Raw genomic sequence first — 9,685 nt, 5'->3', positions numbered from 1 at the left:
CATAACCGTAAATATTATGAAGTTGGATCTATAAAAACCGATCAGCCATCTCTCTCTTTGCGGCACAGACAGGCCGCCGCCTTCCAGAGCTTGCTGACGCCGCCACAGGGCACCACCGGCCACGGGACTGGTGGTGATGGAACCGCCGTCGACGGCAAGGCTTGTGCTGGCCGGAAAATGCAGAAAATCGATGAGAACTCGCCGAAACTTCAATGCCGCCGATCTCCCTCCTCCGGCCACCATTTTCGTCGACCCAGGTATGGATCTTGAAGTTCTCGAGCTGTTCGAGCTGCCTGTTGGGTCGGATTAGATCTATTCGTAGTGCAGCCATTGGATTTTTGAGATTGAAGTTTCAGCCGATTTTCGGCCTCCATTTTCGGCCACTTCCAGCCACTTTTTGGGTTAGGTCCAAAAACAAAAGTGGCTCCAAATATGGTGTTTTACCTAGGGTCGGAGTTTGGAGCCGTGGTTTGAAGTTTTTCCGGCAAGTCGAAATCGATTTAGACACCCATCGCTGCTGACGCGTGCTGGGGCGCGTGGGTGAGGGTGGTGCAGTGGCACGGTGTCTTGTTGCGATCCTTATGTTGTCACGAGCGCGTAGGATTTTGCGGATCTCAATTTGGATTCCGTTTGAGCCCCGAACGGATTTTCCATATTGTGCGATTTTCGGGTTCAATATTACCGAACCGTTGGATCGCGCTCAATTTCGGATATGTTATTCCAGATAATTTCAGAATCGTGTAGGAGTCGACGGATCATGCATCGGAGTCCCGGATACTTCGAAATCGCGAACCTTGGGGCTAGGGTTTGGAAATTTTATGATTTCACGATCGTGGTCAACCCGATCGTCAGTTTCAGACCAAACTTGCAAGACATGGTTCCTTAAACGTGAGGAACTTAAAGGAACTCTCAGATTGGTCATTGGAGGTCGTGGGCCCCACGGGGTTCCATCTCGACCAAGGTGGAAGTTTATCGCTTAATAAAGTCTTGAGTCTTTCGGCCGATTGTAAATATCTGAAATACATAAGTGGGCAGGAAAATGACTTTAAAGTTAGTGCACGCATTCCTAGAAATCGGGGGTCAGGGTTTTACTTAAAAAGTTATACCGAGCAGTTTTATTAATTGAATATTCATGATGGTTTACCCAGGCACTGGGATCAGGCAGACCCGCAGGAGAGACCTTCAGGAGGTCTAGCAAGCTCGGACCAGGAGTGAGTGGACCTTTTTCCATAAATGATTTTATATAAATGAGTTTATATAAATGATTTTATATTGGTTTTATTTAAATGAGTTTTTATAATTGAGTTTATATGAATAAATTTCATTATTTGATCTTGAATGAGTTTTATTGGAGGTTTTCCAAACATGAATTGTGCCGTAAAATATCTTTATTTATATACTGCTTAGTTGAACATGCTAAAGTTATATAGACAGCAGACTTTGAGATTTATGATGCAGAAATAGCAGCCTAGCTCAGATTTATCAAACTACAGTTAATTATCAAACTTTTCTCAAAATAGTTTATTTTAAACCACCATGTACCCACTTATGGTGATTACCCTCAGTTGGACCGATGTCCACGGACATCCAGTCTCTTTATAGTTCTGTCAGTGCACTTGACATTGCCTCACGAATTTCGGGGACGCTCGGACCGTGAGTGCCAGGATTTGCGGCTTGGCAGACTTGGTGTCCCGAGACCTGCCAAGATTTGCAGCTCGGCTGACTTTGTGTCCCCGAGACCTGCCAGAATTGCGGATCAGGCTGACTACGGTCCCCTGAATCCTGCCAGAGCAGCTCGAGTCGACTTTGTGTCATCGAGACCTGCCAGCGGATCAGGCTGACTATAGTCCCCTGTATCCTGCCAGTTTGCGGCTCGGATAGACTGTGTGTCGCCGAGACCTGCCAGGGGAATTGACGGAATTATAGGGGTACATCCGAGTGGTAGTTTTGATTGATTGCAGTGATTTGATTCAAGTTTTGAGTACATTGCTTATATGCAGGTTTGATTTCAGTGCTTTTATGCGAATTTGGTTTTCAATGCTTTCGTGCAAGTTTTATTGCTCTTGAAAGCGATTACATATATTTCTATAAATATGTAACTGCGCTGATTTTAATATGTTTCAAAGATAGTTTAAATATTCAGTTTTACGCAACTGTAATGGATTTCATTGCTTTTATGCGAGCATTATTGAGTTCGAATATGATTTACATATAATGCCTTGAGTTAGTATGCTTTAAATGCAGAATACGTATTTAGATTTATTTCACTATTCTTACAATAGGGGGTTAGTATATTCTTAGATATTTTATGAACCTTTATTTTTGGTCCACTCACACTTTCAACTGTTTTACCCCCCCAGGCTGTAGCGTGCACAAGACATCCACCATCGGGCCATCGTAACTTCCGCGCCTTCTGGCTCAAAAATGTTGGTATGTAAAATAATTAAGTAATCCGTACACTATCAAAATTGCTCTGATACATTGCCCTAGAGTGAGAATGGAACTTTTGGCATGTTTATTGAAGTGCTGGCAGTTGGTTGTGTAGATATTTTGCTCATTCTAACAGGTGAAAATTTTGGGATTGAGCAAAATACAGGGGAGACTCTGCCGAAATTTCGGTAGAAGTCAAGGTCAAAATTTTAAGAAAAAGGGCAAATAGGTCTTTTGTGCCAGACATTTGCCAAGTGTCGGACACGCACGGGTTCGACTCGAATTCCAAAGCGGAATTTGATTCGGGTCCTGTCAGTGCTGACCACATTGGTCTCCAATTCACACATCTTTGGAATTTTAGGACCATCTTCAACAACAATGGAAAAAGAATGAACAAAATTAACAAAGGAAAAAAGGATAATATTGAATTAGGTAGATTATTTAACAAATGTATGGCTATTTATAGAGTTTGAGATGAATTTTGGGGTTGGATCTAGTTTACATAAATTAATAATATTATTTGACAGTTGGATTTAATTTTCAGCTGTTGGATCTTCATTTTTACTGTTGGATTTGCACAAAACAATCCCAGCTGTTGGTGCTGTTGGACTACATGAGGGGATGGCAGCACGTGGCAGCCTCAATCCATTCTTCAAGTCTATTGTTGTCGGCTCGTGGGCTCCACATCACATGGGTGGCCTAAGTTGGGCGGTTGCTTTTGGTTTGCGGGCTCCACCAAATTTGGGTCCAGGCAATATGTCAGGCACTATTCACTTGGGCTTTTGCCTGGATTGGTTTTTTGGCCACTCCCTATACATGGTTGGAGAAGGTTTTTGGGGCTATAATCCCAAAATTTGGGTTTGGCCTCCATAGTTGGAGATGGCCTAAGTGGATTTACATGCTCTCTTTTTTTGTTAACTTATTTTGCGTTATGTATGTTTATGTTATATGTTTGTGTTCTTTTTTTTTTTTTTAATTTTTAAATTTTTACATTTCAATCAATAAAAATTTCAAATTTGTGATAATATCTAAAATTCAACATTTTATTTTATCAACTTTGAATGTAAAATGTTACAAATATGCCCTAAAGCCAAACATATGATATAAGTTTAAGGATATTTCATTACCTTTTATGGTAAATCATAAGAGCAATATGTTGATTTAGGTAATAGTGTCATTAATAGTTATCTACCTACAAGTCCATGAGCAATGAGATGCAAAATGCGATATAAGGAAGTTAGGTCTAGGAGACTTTTCCCTATAAACTCACACCCTGAAGAGTTTCTGGTCATAGGATTGTCAATTAGGTATCTACAATCCGCAAAGACCGGTATATATTATATCTACTCAATTGAGAGGATGACTGGTCTCAAGTCATTTGTGTAGAAATACTAAGATAAGTATATGGGCGTTCACTAGAGAGTGAATTCACTGAATGCGATCAACTGGATATCTTGTATGGAAGTTTTACCTATATGTCAAACAAGTCTCCATAGTTGCAATAATGTAAATTAGTCCTCGATCTCAGGTACCACAATTGTCTTGTGGAAGCGTTATGTACCTTTGATCATACTAAATAGTCAAGTTCTTGCGAGGTATGACTCATGATCAATCCATGGAGGTAGGTGAGCGTACAAGGATCTCTACCTTCAGTGAAGAATGAGAACGCTATGATGATATGATTCAGGAGTCTTTGGCTGAAGTACTAGGTATGATTGAGAATGTTGATACTAATTATACTTGTATGAATTGTATAAACTTGGAGTTCACATTAGGGGCTTGACATATTTTCCATACCCCAATGATGCATGTGACCAAAAACATTGAGTTAGAGAAGGACCGTATTACATTATATTCTAACTGAATAGGTTCTCCACCTTATTCTACATTGGCTTGGGTCATCGTGACATGTTGCTCGACATCTTTTAATTCACAATCAATTAAGGAAAAGTCTAAACTGCCCACTGCCTCGCAGATTAGAACATAATGGATCGCTCACCCATGAAAATGAAATATGAAAATTAATTAGGAGATGATGAACAATGATTAATTAGTTACTAGATATTAATTATCATTGATTAATTAGGAGATTAGTTAATGGATCGTCCACTACCTAACAGTTATTATATTGCACATTTGGCAGAGGAAAAGAAGTACAAGGTGATACATATGAGTAGGGTTGAATATGTTGTTGAATTGGCAAAACACACATGCTCTTGTAGACAATGGAATCTAATTGGAATCCCTTGTGGACATAATTGCAGGCATTTATAGAAGGATGATGATCATGTGAAGTATGTACATTCTTTCTATACGAAGGGAGATTGGAAGATGGCTTATCGACCTTTCATTCACTCTATGGCCCATGAAGCTGAGGCCATCTCTAGCCATGCCCACAAGCCAAATATAGCCCTAAAATAGTGCAAAATCCATCTCTAGCCATGAGCTAAAACAAATTTGGCCAATTATAGCCCAGCTTTGGCCTAGCCAAATTTTTTTGTGGGCCCTAATCATGTGCTTTTTAAGAAGAGAAATTATCAAGTGTGGGCAAAAGCATGAAACATCTCGTGTAAATGCATATTCAATAGCCAATATTAAAGGCGCACTGACGTCATCAATGACATCAGCTAGCCGTTAGGATCATTTTTAAAAAAATAGCATTTTTAAATATTATCAACGTATACGTGTCATATATGGAATATTGTCTCTAAAAAGTAGTTTAATTGAATTTTAAAAAATTCATAGTTGTTGAATGTATGAGTATTGTACCATAGTTTTTCTCAAAATAATAAAATATGAAGGACCTTAAAATATAGTCCTTCATGGCTGGAGATGGAAAATTTTAGCCCTACATTATTCTTTAAAAAATTAATATTTTGGAAGGCTAAATTTTTAGCCCTAGACTATATTTAGCCCTATGACTGGAGATGGCGTGAATGGATACATAATTGGTTACCACCTATTTATAAAAAGCAACTTTGGAGGCTGAAGAAAGTAAGAGCAAGAGAACCAAAGGAGGCACAAACAGCAACACCAATTGGGAAGAAGCTACCAAGATCCTACCATTTGAAGCTCAAATGTGGTTTGTGTAGGGAGGAAAGACATAACAAGAAAACTTGTCCTTAAAAAAAGGAAAAACTAGCAATCATGTATTCAAAACTGTGTTTATGTTCATTTTCAATCCTAAAATTATGTAGTCGTTTTCATTGTTGAAATATGCAAATTCTATGTAGGGACAACCATCAAATGGGCATTTAGAGAATCCAAATGCAACTGAGAATGTAAATTTGGAGGTTAGAAAACTGCTAGTGAGTGTCTTGAGCTCTTGATTGTCTTTCTTGTTCATGGTTGTTCATTTATTGTATGCATAACATGTGCTTGTTATTGGCTTTGTATGTAGGTTAGACGAATTCTAACATCTCAACCATCAAATGCAAAGAAAAAGAGGATTGGAGCATAAACAGGATAAGAGGAGTTTATGAATCCATGCATGAACTTCTTTTGTGTTTTTGTGAATTAGGACAATGACGATGTAGGTTAGACGAATTCTAACATCCCAACCATCAAATGCAAAGAAAAAGAGGATTGGACCATAAATAGGATAAGAGGAGTTTATGAATCCATGCATGAACTTCTTTTGTGTTTTTGTGAATTAGGACAATGATGAATCATACTCTTGGAAAGTTTAGATTTCATTTTCATTTTGGCTAAGCATTTTGTGGCAATTTGTATACTGTGTATTGGACATCCATTTGAATACCTTGGAAGTTGATGCATTTTATCGATTTTGTGTATGGAATTTAGCATCCACCTGATCCATTTTGAATTAGAAGAAGGTTTGAAACACAAATTTGTTTGTATGAGTATTTATTTTGGGAAATTAAATTTTTTTGTTACATATGTAAATTCATAACATAGATAGTTATATATATATATATATATATATTTATTTATTTATTTATTTATTATCTTTTGGACTAATAAATATTTATATCTTATTACATATATATATATATATGTATTAATAGACCTTGTTAGTTAGTTTTGTCAATTCATAGACCTTATTTGACACGACCCAACCCAATTTCCGCTTTGGAATTCGGGCCAAGCCCTGTGCGTGTCCGACACCTGGCAAATATCGGGCACAATGACCTCTTTACCCTTTCTGCTAATAAATACTGTTAAAGCTTTCCTTAGACTCTTGCTGAAAATTCGGCAGAGTCTCCCCTGTATTCGTCTAAACCCAAAATTATTCCACCTGTCAAACAAACTGATAAAACCACACCAACTGCCAGAATAGGGTAACTAACATATTCCTCAATTCTGGTTATCAACTATAACCAGATATCAGAGCAGTTACTAATTAATTACAAGACTTTAGGTAAATTACAATAAAACCTACATTTCGGAAGTAGTTTGGAAGCTGGAAGTAGGCCTGGTGGTGGATTCCTGCGCTCTCAACTACCTGGGGGGCGCAAAACATTTCAAAGTGTGAGTGGACCAAAAATAAAGTTCTGGGAAACTGTATATGAACATAAATAACCCCCACTGTAAAAACATAATATTCATAAGAAAACTGAATCTGTAAACTGTACTTGAGTTATGATAAGTCCAAAGCATTTAGGTAAACATATATATATACAGTTATACACACAGAAGTATAAGCTGCTCGATATTAAGAAACTCAAATAAAATCACTGAAATCAATATTCGCATAATTGCACTGAAATTCCTTTAAGGTTACCAACTGGGTGTACCCTTTTAATTCCGTCAATTCCTGGTATCCGTCAATTCCTAGTAATCGTCAATTCCTCTGTTAATCCGTCAATTCCCCTGGCAGGTCTCGGGCGTCACACAGGCTACCCGAGCAGCAAACTGGCGAAATCAGGGGACTATGATCAGCCTGACCCGCCGGCAGGTCCTCGAGGACACGAAGTCAGCTCGAGTCGCTCAGGCAGGATACAGGGGACCGTAGTCAGCCTGATCCGCTATCCTGGCAGGTCTCGGGGGCATAAGTCAGCCGAGCCGCAATCCTGGCAGGTCTCGGGACACCAAGTCTGCCGAGCCGCAAATCCTGGCACTCACGGTCCGAGCGTCCCCGAAACTCGTGAGGCAAATGTCAAGTGCACTGACGTAACGGGAAATAACCTGGATGTCCGTAGACATCATCATATCCGAAGGCAACATAAACCGAAGGCAACATAAACCGAAGGCAACCTGGATGTCCGTAGACATCGTCTTATTTGACGGCAACCTGTTTCTGTAACTGGGTACCCACAGTGGTTTAAGAAAATATAAACTGCTGAGAAAATATCATATATAAATATCATAATATTTCTGAAAGATCTGATGAATAACTGAATCTTTATTCAATCTATAACTGTGCTGCCCTTTTCATCTGCTAGAAAACTCAAACTCTGCTTTCTATAATTCATGGTGGTCAAAAATAATTATCTTGGATAAAATCTGATCTCCTCTGTATTCTGATAAAATCTGAGCTAGCTATTTCTAAATCATAAATCTCAAAGTCTGCTGTTTAAATAACTTTAGCAAAATCAGCTAGGCAATGTATAGAAGGAATCTTTAAATTCATTGGAATAAATCACACTGAATAAAACTGATTCAGAAAAATCATTTAGAAAAGAAAGGTCCACTCACAGCTGGTCCGAGCTAGCTGGACCTTTTGAAGGTCCTTCCTGTGGTTCAGTTTGGCCTCTGATGCCTGTTTAACCATGAATATTCAATTACTAAACTGCTCAATAAAAATATTAAATTAAATACCCTGACCCCCGGCTCCTAGAAATGCGTGCTCTCATTTTAAAGTCAACTCTATGCCCACTGTAGCATTTCAAATAATTAGAATGGCATTAAAAGACTGGAAACCTTACAAAGCGATAAATTGTTAGACCGGCCGATCCGGAACCCGTGGGGTCCACGATCTCCGATGGCCGATCTGGAATTTTCTAGAGGTTCCTTACTGAGAAAGACCTATGTCCTGCGAGTTTGGTCCGAAATGGACGGTCGGATTAGCCAAAATCGCGTTATCGCTTAAATTCCAAACCCTAGCCCCAGGGTTCGCGATTTCGGTGTATCCGAGACTCCGATTCGCAATCCATCGAATCCTACACGATCCAGAAACAATGTAGAACAACATATCCGAAATGGGGTGCGATCCAACGGCTAGACGACGCTGCCCCCGGGAATCGCATATTATGAAAAATTCGTTCGGGGCTCAAACGGACTCCGAATTGAGATCCGCGAAATCCCACGCGCTCGTGATGACACGAGGACCTCAAAACTGGCCAGAGCCGTGCCACCACCCTGGCCCACGCGCTGCCACACGCGCGGGCCGACCGGGTGTCCAAAGCGATTTTTCGGTCCGCCGAAAAATCGTAGAACCGAGACTCCAAACTCCTACCCTAGGTAAAACACCCTATTTGGAGTCACTTTTGTTCTTGAACAACCCCCAAAAAGTGGCCGGAAATGGCTGATTCCGGCGGCCGAAGTTCGGCCGATTTCAAGTCAAAATTTGAGCAACCTAGAGGTGAAATCGATCTAAATCCAGCCAACCATCAGTTAGAGCACGAAAAATAGCTAGAAATCGATACCTCACATGACTGATTTGGTGTCCAGATGAGGGAGAAACTGAGGTTGGAAAATCGGCCAAAACTGCTGCGTTTTCCAGCAGTTTCCAGCGGCTCCAGCAGGGCGGCGGACGGGCTGAGGTTGATGGCGGGAGCTGGCCGGTGCTGCTGGGTCCGTTCCGGAGGGTCGGGGTGGCTTGGAAGGTGGCTGCCCTTTTGGTTTTTCTGAACTATCGGAGGGAGAGAGAGAGAGAGAGAGAGTGTGTGAGTGCTCGAACCAGAAGAAGGAGAGAAAAATAGAGAGAGTTCGGGTACTGTAGCGGTACTGTAGCAATAAGAAATTCAAAATTCCTTTTACGCCCTTTTCGTTTTTAGACCTTTTCTCGTTAGTTACAACTCGAAATTAGGCGTGCCACGTGTCTACGAACTCGTATCGTCAAGCTCTACGCAACGGCGTAGGTGGAATTGCCAAATTCCTTCTCGGTCAAGAAGTCAACTTGTCCCCCCTCTTAAAAGAGGTGAGGACAAAGTCGTCTTTCCGCTAGAATAAATTAATACTAATTTTAGGATATTTTGTTTTGGGTTATTACAATCTACCCCCCTTATAAAAATTTCGTCCTCGAAATTTGCATCCCTGTCATTCGAAGGGGAGAAGGACTAACTAATCTTTC

This window comes from Prunus dulcis, chromosome 7 (genome assembly GCF_902201215.1).
Source record: "Prunus dulcis chromosome 7, ALMONDv2, whole genome shotgun sequence".
Lineage (NCBI taxonomy): Eukaryota > Viridiplantae > Streptophyta > Magnoliopsida > Rosales > Rosaceae > Prunus > Prunus dulcis.
Note: the sequence above shows the minus strand (reverse complement) of the source record.